The sequence below is a fragment of the Garra rufa genome, chromosome 16 (assembly GCF_049309525.1).
Source record: "Garra rufa chromosome 16, GarRuf1.0, whole genome shotgun sequence".
Taxonomy (NCBI): Eukaryota; Metazoa; Chordata; class Actinopteri; order Cypriniformes; family Cyprinidae; genus Garra; species Garra rufa.
Genome location: NC_133376.1, coordinates 29,866,392 through 29,879,636, shown reverse-complemented (window position 1 = coordinate 29,879,636; position 13,245 = coordinate 29,866,392).

Here is a 13,245-nt window from a genome sequence, read left to right as displayed (position 1 = left end):
AGTTGTGTTAATCTGTTAACTTGATATTATAATTATGCATGCTGAAGCTAACAAGTTTAAATTGAAACAATACATTCCTATTTTTTCTTTTCAAAAATACCGTAGGCCTAACACGCAATGTCACTGTCTTTTCGAAAGTATTTAAAAATATTTATATAGCGGAACCAAACAGCCTACAGCCTTTTTCAGCGGCTGCTGTGTTACCCAAATATCTCACCCGATAGTCTTTGTATTGTATGACTACTGTAACAGATATTATTAGCATCACTGATATCATTTCTGATTTCCATAATAATGGGTAATTTTGTTATTCAAACTGTGCAATGTCTCTTATTTGCATTTTTGTGTTACAGCGTTTAGAAAAAAGTGAAACGCAATCTATAATTCAGTGGTATCTTAAATGCATATTTTATTTTGGGTTGGCACTAGATATTTAGGGAAACCATATTTAACATTTGCAGTATTTCATTTTGATATACGACTAACAGCTGCACCGAATAACACCAAAACTAATTTTAACTGCCTTCACAAATTTCGTCAAATCCCCCATACTTTCTGAACTCCAGCAAGGTGTAGCTAATAATTCTGGACTAGTCAAATGTTCACAATTTAACTAACAGCCGAGTGAATATAAGCTATGTTAAGTTAAGTTTTATTCAACAGTCGTACGTGTGAATGGATGGAACAACTGAAAAAGTTTAGCTAGGCTCTCTAATATTAACAATAATTATTTTTCTTTCGATAATTAAATATATTTAATATAGCCTATTGGTGAAGCAAAGATAAAGAGATGCGTTAAATATCCGTAACAGGCCTACGTAAACTCTTTGCAAATATGACAATCAATTCTAGCCAATATTAGGTTGCAGCGGTTAGGCTAAATATGTTTTAAATTGCACTTATATATTTCCTAATAGCCTACATGTTCTACTAACCAGATTATTAGCCAGTTTTATTACTCTCGCATGAGTAGTCTATATATTGATGAACTGAACTGCGATGTTGTTACCACCCATTTTGGCAAAAGCACAGATTGTCCAATCAGATTGAAGCGATTTAAGCGCAAGGTCGGGGTGTGATGACCTCGCACATTCTCGCGGTTACTTAGTTCTCCGTGAAAAACTGACTGACCTGCAAACACATTCAGAATTTCAAGGAAAACGACTATTTTTATATTTCCAAAGTAAACTTAACTTAATATTTATCGTTTTTTAACAATATAACTGGCAATGTCCCATTTCAAAGCAACTACAAACACATTTCTATAGAACAATATTGGACAGGCCAGTTAATCATCTGACATTTGGCTATTTTGAGATGATTTTTGGCACTGTTCAAAAACAGGTGCCCACATTGGTAATTAATGTAAAGGTTATGTGTCAGTTCCAAAATCCACAGAGAGCCATGTCTTTCGATGATCATTCCATTTCTCTTTTTTGTTTTTCCTCAAGTAAATACAGTACAAAAATACATAAAATAACTGCATTATGTTGGCTATTAGCCATTATGCTCTCTCTATAGATGTCAGTACTGGCACTGGTCATTGGAAACTCATATTGGTTTAGTGCAAAGCTACAAACTCTCTTGTTCAAGAGTAGGATGCCTTATTCAATAGGTTCTGAAATGCATTTTGACTGTTAAATCATGCGAATGCATTTGGGAAAAATGAACACAGGCCAGCTGGTACTGACCCAGAATGACTCTTCCAGTCACTATATGTGCAGGACCCACTGACTGAGCTGGAGTTTTTTTTAAAGAGTGAGCAAACATCAGATGGGGTGAGCTTGAATTGTTGGAGAGAATGTATGTGAGGATTATGGGTGTGGAGGTGCGCATGGAAAACTTCACATGTGTCACTGCCTTTAGTTAAAGGGATAGTTCACCCAAAACTGAAAATTCTGTCATTTACTCAGTCTAATGTCATTCCAAACCTGTTTGATTTTCTTTCTTCTGTAGTTCTGGGGAAGACAAAAGCAGAATGTTTTAGCTGTTTTTGTCAGTGCAATGAAAGAGGTCTAAAAAAGAATGGACCCCCCTGATTTTGCAGATATGGAGAGAGGAGAAATACCTTTTTTGTTTCCCACAAAATGAATACTCTCTAACAGGCATTGAACGACATGAGGGTGAATAAAAAAACTGATTTTTTATTTTTGAGTGAACTGCTCCTTTAAGATCAGACCATTCTTTGAAAAAACTCATGATTATATGCTTTCTATAGGGCAACTATGTGTCTGTACCTGCATCTGTAGATGTGCCTCTTCTCTGGTACGTTCTTTGTGTGCATATCTCTGCTCTTTTTGTGTTTGGAAAATGTGCTGGCATATTGCTAGCATGCATGTCTATACCCTTTCATCTGATGTGCTTGCATTTCGTTGGTCAAAGTGTGTCTACCTTTCTTAGGATGTGCCAGAGCTTGTGTGTATCCGTGTATATATCCTATCCTTTGACATGCTTGAGTGTTCTTTTTTGTGTATTCGGGTGTGTGTGTCTGACACGGCCCTGCCTTTGATGAGCTGAGTGTGACGCCGGGACGGCTTCTCTGGCCGCAGGCGTGTGCTAGTGTGGGAGCGTGTGAACGATCAGACATGGAGTAAACTTCCATGACTCAGACACTTCCTGCTTTCTCAACTTATATTAAAAAGAAACATCTTAAATGTTTTGACTCCAAAATCGATTAGGCATTCCACACAGTGTGTACTGTGAAATCACAGACGCACGGATGTGTGTGGAATTAACAAAAATAGTATCAGAGGCCCAAATGCAACCTTCTTCTATTGTTTTGCAGTGGGAAGCGAGTAACGGAGGACTGATGATGTAATGCAATGCTTAAATAAAGCCTATAAGCTGTCCAGACTGCAAGAAGCTTTTAATTTTGGATGCAGAGAGATACAGAATATTTTTCCCAAAATAACAGCTGTGATTGTGTTCTAATAATATTGTGAGGATGTAATGCATGTTGATGCGCAGCATACACTAGTACTTGAAAATATGTAGTATGTAAAAAAGTTTTCTTTTTTAAAGAAGTCTCTTCTGCTCACCAAGCCTACATTTGTTTGATCCAAAGTACAGCAAAACGGTAAAATTCTGAAATGTTTTCACTATTTAAAATAACTTTTCTATTTGAATATATTTTAAAAGGTAATTTATTCCTGTGATTTCAAAGCTGTATTTTTACCATTGTTACTCCAGTCACATGATCCTGCAGAAATCATTGTAATATTCCAAATTTCTGCTCAAAAAACATTTATTAATATTATTACTATCTTGAAAATGGCTGCGTGGATTTTTTTTTAGGTTTCTGTGATGAATAGAAAGTTTAGAAGAACAGCATTTATCTGAAATTTATCCGAAATATTTTGTAACATTATAAATGTCTATATCATTACTTTTGATCAATTTAAAGCATCCCTGCTAAATAAAAGTATTACCAAAAATAAAATAAAAATTAAATATAATAATAAAAATTATATGGACTCCAAACATGTGAATATTATAGTGTATAAAGTTATAAAAGCCTTTTATTTCAGATAAATGCTGATCTTTGGATCTTTCTATTCATCAAAGAATCCAGATTTTTTTTTTTTAATATTGATAATAATAATAATAATAATAATAATAATAATAATAATAATAATAAATGTTTCTCAAACAGCAAATCAGCATATTAGAATGATTTCCGAAGGATCATGTGACACAGAAGACTGGAGTAATGATGCTGAAAATTTACCTTTGATCACACAAATACATTACATTTTGAAATATATTCAAATAGAAAACAGTTTTTACAACAATTTTACTGTTTTTTAACTTTACTGTTTTTGCTGTACTTAAATGCAGATAAAAAAAATCTAAAAAATATTTTAAAAAATATTATATATATAAAAAAAAACAATCAAATAAATGCAGGCTTGGTAAGCAGAAGAGAGCACTTAAATAGACATTAAAAATCTTACTGTTCAAATGCTTTTGACTAAGTGTAAATATAATTCTGTCTCAAGCAATAGCCACCAATAAAGCAACACTTAAAAGCTAAATGCAATAGATGGAACAAATAAATTCTAAAATGTGAAAAAATAAATGATTTTTAATAACTCACACACACACACACACCACACACAAAAAAACATTGAACATGAAAAACGCTGATCTTTGAAATTATACAATAAAACAAGTACATACAAGTCAAAAAACAGACTGTCAAAAAACAAAAACAATACACAAAGCTTAAAAATATAAATAAAACAAATAACGCTTTAAAATAGCATGTTAAGACATATTACACAATTCAATTTCTAAGAAATAGCAATCTCTAACAATGAAAAAAAAACATTGTTCTATAACCGAATACCTGTTGGCCGTTTTCTCGTAAACAAAAAGGAACTAGTCATGTTAGGAAGCACACACCCTAAAACAGTCCAGAGTTCCAAACAGGCCCACAATATACACTCTTCTCTATTGTTCAATAGATTCTGCGCTTGCTATGCAAACTTTTGAAAACCAGCTGCATACACACAAAAAAGTTGACAAGTAATGTATAAGACTTGCAACCGGTGTTAAATTATGTGTGTGTGTGTATGTGTGTGCCTGTAGTGCCTAAAGAATTAAGTGAAAGGTAAGAAGAGAATGAATGACAGCATTGTGAAGCTCAGTGTTAACAGTAACAAAAAAAAAAAAAAAAAAAAAAACTCCATCGCTCTCAACCTCATCACCTTTCACAAATATGACATCATCATTCGCTTAAGCCTTAACACATCAAATGTGAAAAGGTCAAGAGCATTAAGCCTTAAGCAAGACAAGCATATCAACACTGTTAACTAGCAACTCACTGAAAAATACTATGTCGACTGCATGGGAAAATATTCAATATAGTCATGCTCTGCAGAATTTAAGATGCACAATGTTCTGCGACCCTGGAAGTTGTATGTTAATGCATACGCCGCAGCCTTCATCTGACGTTTTAATCTTTCATAAGGAGAGACATGTTTGAACCCGCAGGCTGCCTAATAAACCAGTGAAAGCAATCTGCTGCGATTCTTTTTCAAACATCCTCCTCATTACGTGCCACAGTTTGCGCTCTAAAATCCTGCTAATCTCAGAGGAAAGATGACGTGAGCTGATGGACATTAATGGATCTGTATATGCAGAAGTGCAATACAGGGCAAAGAGTTTAGGAGTGAACCAGACTATTTTGTGTCTGTCCATCAGCTCTACCTCATTGTCTCTCTGTGATGCTTTATAGAGAATTCTAACTGACTTACTGCAGCAGGTGCAGGGTTTCCTCTGCGGTGAGCCGCTGTGATTTCATTACACATTTGCTGGGAAATCTACTTGGATAAGAAATAATACTAGCTGTCAATTCCAGTGCATATAATAAAGATAGGCTTAGATTGTTGCCCCTTCTAAAATAATATTTGTCAATCATTTGTATCAGATGGGAAAAGCTTCTGTAATTTGTTTATAACATGTATTGTGCTGTCTAAAACATCATCTAATGCCCTGCAGTTGAATACATTCAAAACTCCACCACACCTAATCAAAACCTAAACGCCTCAAGCACACTTTCAAACTTTGTATTAGAAGTTCACCTTCACGTCCAACAGGGGGCAGCACAACTAATACAATCAAAAGCGCAGACCCATAATTGACAGTATTCATTTAATGTTCTACACACGCCTATGTTTATTTAAGAAACAAGGACATTTTAGCAAAGTTCATTCTTATTAGTGTTATAATAGTCATCTACATCCTAACCGCTCCCAGCTCCTCAGGATATGAAAACAATTCGTTCAAGAAGTCACAATTGCTTTAGAACCAGATGGTGATAATTGGCTAACGAGTCGTTTATAAACATTACAAAAAAGGATTAAAGGCAGGCCACTGCAGAAAAATATAAACGGTAATCATTGGTAATATGGTTATTATTTAGGCTACACATTAACGGATGCATCAACATCAGTAGCCTATATAATGAAGAGTGATATTACTAATAATTATTAATTAATTTATTTGTTTCAGTTTGAATACAAATTGTAATAAAAAAACATTGATATAGCCTATAAAAGGAATTTGCTGAAATTGACCACAGAACGGTTGTTTCAGTACGTGACCACTAGATGGTGCAACATTTAGCAGGATGCAGGCAAAAAGTGTTGTACAAACGAATTGTGTTCGAAGATACAACAAATATCAATATATTTTCCCTAATAAAAATGTAAATGATATAACATTACTTTCAAATAATATTATAAAAATATATTATATTATATTATATATTATATTATATTATATTATATTATATTATATTATATTATATTATATTATATTATATTATATTATATTATATATTTAAAGGTGATTTCCTCAATATTTTTTTTTTTATGCACCCTCAGATTCCAGATTTTAAATAGTTGTATTTCAGGCAAATATTGTCCTTTTCTAACAAACCATTCATCAATGGAAAGTGTATTCAGCTTTCAGATACATGTATAAATCTCAATTATTATTTTTTTTTTTAAATTGACCCTTATGACTAGTTATGTGATCCGGGGTCACATAGTGGTGGCCAAAATTATTAGAACACTAGTATTTTCACCAGCTAAAAATGGTATTTAGTCAGTTATTTCTATCTTTTGCTGTGGTGAGTCAGTAGGAAATATCAGTTTACATTTCCAAGCATTCATTTTGCTATTAATTATAATAATCCAGTGAGACTTTTGTTTGTGTTCAAAAATAACAAGAAATCAACAGATTTTCCCTAATAAAAATGTAAATTACATAACATTAATTTCAAAATAAGTTTTTACTAAGCTCCAAATTTGTTGTGATGCTCTAACATAGCATATCAGAGACATAGGCTTATCACTTTATACATTATATTACATTATATTATTATATTTAAAGGTGATCAATATTTATTTTTTTATGCACTCTCAGATTCCAGATTTTTAAATAGTTGTATTTCAGGCAAATATTGTCCTTTTCTAACAAACCATACATTAATGGAAAGCTTATTTATTCAGATTTCAGATATATGTACAAATATATATATATATATATATTTTTTTTAATATGACTAGTTTTGTGGTCCAGGGTCACATAGTGGTGGCCAAAATTATTAGAACACTAGTATTTTCACTGGCTAAAAATGGTATTAAGTCAGTTATTTCTATCTTTTGCTGTGGTGAGTCAGTAGGATTCATTTTGCCATTAATTGTAATAATCCAGCGAGATTTCTGTTTGCACAAGGAGTCTGACAACAGCCAGTGCTCCACACAGAGATCTGATCTCATCATCATCCAGTCTGTCTGGAATGACATGAAGAAACAGAACAAACTGAGACAGGCTAATGGTCTATTTACACTAAAACACAATTCCGGAGTTTTCAAACTAAAACGGGGTCTGCAGCTTGTTAAAAAGTCTCAGAGTAGTGTATACGACAGGCGTAACCGTAGCAAAAGTTATGCGTTTTAAAACGAAAACGCACTAGTGTGAACGCAGCCTAAATCCAGAAGAACTGAGGAACCCTATCCGCAAAGCTACAGTACTGATAAAAGTTTTAGGCACTTGTGTAAAAATTCTGTAAAAAACGGATGCTGTCAAAAAATATGTCATAAATAGATTTACTTTATCAATTAAGTTCTATTAACTAAATTAAATCAACATTTGGTGTGACCATCCTTTGCGTTTATGCACTAGGTGCACTTGCGTACAGTTTTTTCAGGTATCTTTGCAGGTAAGTCTCTTGAAGCATCTTGAAGACTATATGATGAGGTCAGATCTCTGTGTGGAGCACTGGCTGTCATCAAACTCCTTGTGCAGAAAAAAATCTCAGTGGATTATTACAATTAATGGCAAAATGAATGTTTGGAGATGTAAACTGATATTTCCACTACAGCAAAAGATAGAAATAACTGACTTGAAACCATTTTTTAGTTGGTGAAAATACTACTGTTCGAATAATTTTGGCCACCACTGTATATCATAGGACCTGGATTGCTAATGTAAAGGTTGTAAGTTTATTCAGACAGATGACTTGTGAACCACAGAATGCGTAAAATCAGCCCACGCTTTACACTTGTCTCCAGACTGCATATTGCATCTCTGAAATAATCATGTCATAATTTTATATGTCTGCCATTAGTGTAATAAATGCTTTTGTTAAATGCCAAGTACCCATTATTCGACTGCACTTTATTTTACAGTACGTCGTGTACTTGCTTGTACTTACAGCGTACTTATGGTGCACCTACCTAAGAAAGTTTCGGTAATATAAGGTAACTACATCGAGTAGGGTTAGGTTTAGGAGTAGGTTCAGGGTTAGTACCTAGTTATTACCTAGTTATTGTAATTACTATAAGTACACAGTACATAAGGAACACAGGACTGTAAAATAAAGTGCTACCCATTAATCTTTATAGAACAACTTACTTTTGATGATTAACACACGCAACAGATTATCAAACAGCATTGACTCAATATCAAACAAGGTCTTTTGTTAACTACCTACAAATGAGGACTGGAAAAAAGCTCCACAGCCCTTCTAGTATGTACTATGATTTGAGTCCATGCTTGTACAATATGAGAAAATGGTATACTATTCTGTATACATCAGTCATTTCATGATTACATGAAAAACATCAAATGCTGTATATTTGATTAGTTTGGAGAATTTGAGTTTTGCTCTAATTAGACATCACCCATTATTATACCTTCATCCTCCATCAGAGCAAAAACACAAGTGACAAAAATAAAAGTATAATAGCAGCACATTTTGACAGATAAATTGATATCACAATAGACATTTGACATAAGATAATACCCGATAAATGATCTGGATATCTGTAACTGACTAGAACTTCCTCTCTCCACTATGACTCACATTCTTTCTTTTAGTCACACCCTCTGACTTTCACAAAAGCATTTTAATTCACTTTTTCCCCCCAAAGAATTATTGTACGCTTGCAGTCTCCCTCCAGTCAGTTTGCTAAACTTGCTCTCAAGCTTCTTCACGAGTACAGAGCACATGATGTTCCTAGTAAAAGCTTCCTAGTTTTGCAACATCAACATTGTTCTTGAACCTAACTGAATTATCATTAAGCTCATGTTAAATAACAACACTACTTAGAGTTGCTTATCGCTGAATTGAACTCGTTTCATAATGAATGAACTTTAGTGCTGAATTGAACTTGTTTCATAAGGAATGAACTTTACAAAGTTATTGAACTAAACTGAACCGACACTGAACTGATTAGAGCTTCAACAGGATTTGCCTTATTTTTGAAGTTTGCATCATTTATTCTGTTGCTTTCCTATTTAACACTACATTCGTTACTGTATAAAGCGCTATAGCAATAAAGGTGACTTGACTTCTGAATCAATTGTGTTCCTTAGAATCAATACAACTATCCCCTGAGTTGAAATAAGCTCAAAGCTGCTGGAGCTCCTTAGAGGGGCCTTGATGAAGTTAATGAAGGGCAGCGCTATTGACTCAGACAGTGGAGCATGTGAATTCATATGGGGGAAATTATGAAACCACAGCAGTAATGACATCAGAGATAAAGGGCCTGTGCACTGTTTAACAGTGTACATTAGTAATTTGTGGTTGTGTATTTCTCCATCCTCCCTTGTTATTGTGTTGGCACGATATGTGCAACAATTGCAGAAATTATTAGCAGTGTTTTTCAAATAAGTGGCTTAATGTACAGGTGCAAAGTAAACTGATATTCTTTGTCAGGACATTTTAATGTAAGGTTACAATTGTAATTTAGCTGATAATCTTACTGCTTTAATAGGTGTCACACCTCTGGATGGTATCCACCTTTTTCTTCAACGTGGAAGTAAGTCTTTGGGGCGAGACTTCCGGTTCATTAGCCGCTATAGGGAAATAACAAGAATAACAATGTGCAGTAAATGATAAATCTGTTTGCACTACGAACCAGTGTTTATAATTAAAATAATACATTTAAAAACATGGTAAGACACAAATTTGTAATATCAAGCTAGACCCATAAAATTGACAAATGGGAAAAATATGGTAAATAGGCCAAGCCCATATGCTTATCTAAGAAACCATTTAGGTCATTTCAGTTTTTTTTCCCATACTACAGCACACAAAGAAATTATCTCTCCTTTAGGTGTTGGCTCAGATATTTTACCTTTAGTCTACTACTGTGCCCGGCCAATCACAGTCCTAGAACCTGAACTCAAGGATAATTATGGTTTTGGCAAAGAAATCAAAGAGCAAGCATCTGTCGACATCAGATACTGTTTTGTGATTAGAAATGATGAAATCATTTGGAAATGATTTGGAAGGACATGGACATGACCACGCAAAAACAGCAGTTCCTCACGCGACCAAAGATACCATTCAAACATTTGGGGTCAGTACAATTTTTAGTTTGATTAGAAATTAATACTTTTTAGTGTAGCAGGGAATTAAAGTACAGGGTTCCCACTCTAAGCCAAATGTCACATTCCCTGACTTTTCCCTGACTTTCACTGACTAAAAAGCTGAATTTCCATGACCTATAATGAATGGATCCATCCATTTGCAAGCTTGATTTATTTGTTCACAGACGTTTTAGTACAAAACACTTTGCTTTTACCCGTTAAATGCACTTTGATATTTTTCTGTACTATTTCTACAGAAATTAATGTATGTTTTTTATTCTTTCAGGGGTTAAACGCTCTAAAGAATTTTCTGTTTATCATTAAGTTTATCATTCAGTCTTTTTATTTTTTCACATTTCGTTTTTGCTAACACCATGTTAGATACCAGATGTATGCCTATGCATTTTTAAGCTACGATTCCCCCACAATTCGAAAAACAAAACATTAGGCAACCAAACAAAATACACTATATTGCCAAAAGTATTCTAAGGAACAGGTTTAACTACTTTAGTAATTTCCATGAGTACAAATCTTAATGTTTATGCATATAATGATATTCTAGGGAATCTAATTTTCATAGCAACAGTTTGGACACAGCCCTTTTCTATTCTAGCATGACTATGCCTTTGTGTATAAAGCAAGGTTCAAATAGAAATCCTAATCCCAGCTGAACACCTCTGGTGTGACTTTAAATGCAGACCTTGAGCCAAAAACTCATCACCAAAACCAATAACTTGTACATATGGGTACAGTCCTTTTAGACACTTCCAAAACTGGTGCAACAGAGATGGAATTACAATTTTTAAATGCATGAATTATGCTTCCATCTTTGTTGCAACAGTTTTGGAAGACGCTGCTATACCTGTCGTTTGTACTCTCGTGAATGCATGTCCACAAGTGATGCAGTAGAGATGAAAATGTGGACTAAAGTTGTTATTTTTGTTTCTTTGCACAAAACATTCTCATAGATTGAAGAAAAAAAACACAGATGTCACATGGATTACTTTATCGATAATCTTGGTACTTTTCTGGGCCTTGAATTTGGTAGGGCCCTTGCTGTCGACAGGAGGGTCAGAGAGCGCTCAGATTTCATAAGAAATATCTTGGGCTGTGTTTACACTTGTCATGTTAGGTTTAGATTAACACAAACCCTGGTGCCATCTGAGCCCTGGTGCGCACCAAGCAAGTGGACCGGGACCACTAAAAAGATATCTATAGTCTCGGTCTGCTTCCAAACAAATTCTGGTGTGGCTCGAATGATATATGAACGCATCACAGACCAAAAGCTTCTGAACTAACCAAAAAAAGGAAGTAATGAAAAGATGCAACGCTATGTGACTTTTTACGAAGGGAACAAGCGTGCATCCAAAGCAAAATGAGCAGAGGGCAAACGTGGAGTGGTAAAGTGCCTTTTATGAGCTCTTTGTGAGTTCACAGGTGGTAAAAATAAAATCATATCTATTCAACAATGACCGTAATGTCATACACATGCAGCGCCGCTTTAATTCAAACACACCTTTTTCTTTTGCTTGGAGTGTTCCATGAGTTCCGTCATGAGATATACATCATTCAATCCGATCAATCAGGTTGTGAACGTATCACTATGCCTTTAGGTTTGGTATCTTTAGGTTCGCTGCCAAAAATGCTAGTGTAAAAGCTAAACGGACCAGGACCAAATGTATCATTTTCCTTTTTGGTCCAGACCAAATAAACCAAATGAACTGAACTACAAGTGTGAACTCACTCTTTAATTGTGTTCCCGAAGAAGGAAGAAGGTCTTACGGGGTTGGAACAACATGATGAGTAATTGACAGATTTTTCATTTTTTGGTGAACTAACCCTTTAAGTGGTTGCCAGCTGAAAAGTGGGAGGGGAATAAAATCACAATGAAAAATAGCCTAACTAACAATGCAATAAAACAAATATGGTACAGAAAAATTACAAAATTACATTTTGATGAATGGAAACAAAAATTAAGCAAGAAAAAATAATTCCCTGATATTCCATGACTTTCAATGTCTGGAACAGACCTTTTAAAATTCCATGATATTTCAGAAATTCCATGACCCATGGGAACCCTGAAAATAAAACTGAGGTTACTTTAACTGTAGGGTGACCTAATGGTTAGTGAGTCAGACTTGTAACCCAAAAGTCATGGGCTCAAAGCTCAGTACTGGCAGGGATTGTAGGTAGGGGGAGTGAATGTACAGAGCTCTATTCCACCCTCAAATCCATGACTGAGGTAAGAGCCTTGAGCAAGGCACTGAGCCCCTAACTGCTCCCTGGCCTGCACACTGCTCTGTGTGTGTTCACAGTACGTGTGTGTGTTTATTCACTACTCACTGCTGTGTGTAGGCACTTGGATGGGTGAAATGCAGAGCACAAATTCTGTATGGAGTATGGGACACCTACTTGGCCACACGTCACATCCCTTTCTTCCTTTCCTTTCATAAAAGTGAGAGTAAAGACTAGAGTTAGTTTTCTATTTCAAATAAATGCTGTTATTTAAAATTTTCTATAAGGGTTTTTACAAATATATTAAGCAGCCAGGGCCGCATTAATGCACTGACTTACCAGGGCTTAAGCCCAGGGCCCCGGGCTGAGGGGGGCCCCGGTGATACTGTAACCGCATTTTATAATGAGTTGACTGTTCCCCTAAAATGATGCTTCATCTGTTTGCTTTGAATGCATGTGTGGGCACTGCAAGTTAGTGTCAGCTAATCAGAAAGAGAAAAATTTGCAAAAACTTGCCCGCTTCTCTTTATGTGCAAGAGCGTGTCAGGGGAGGCGCGCAGAGTGGTAAATTAATAACTAATTATTGATAACTAATTTGAATCAGTACATTATAACGAAAAC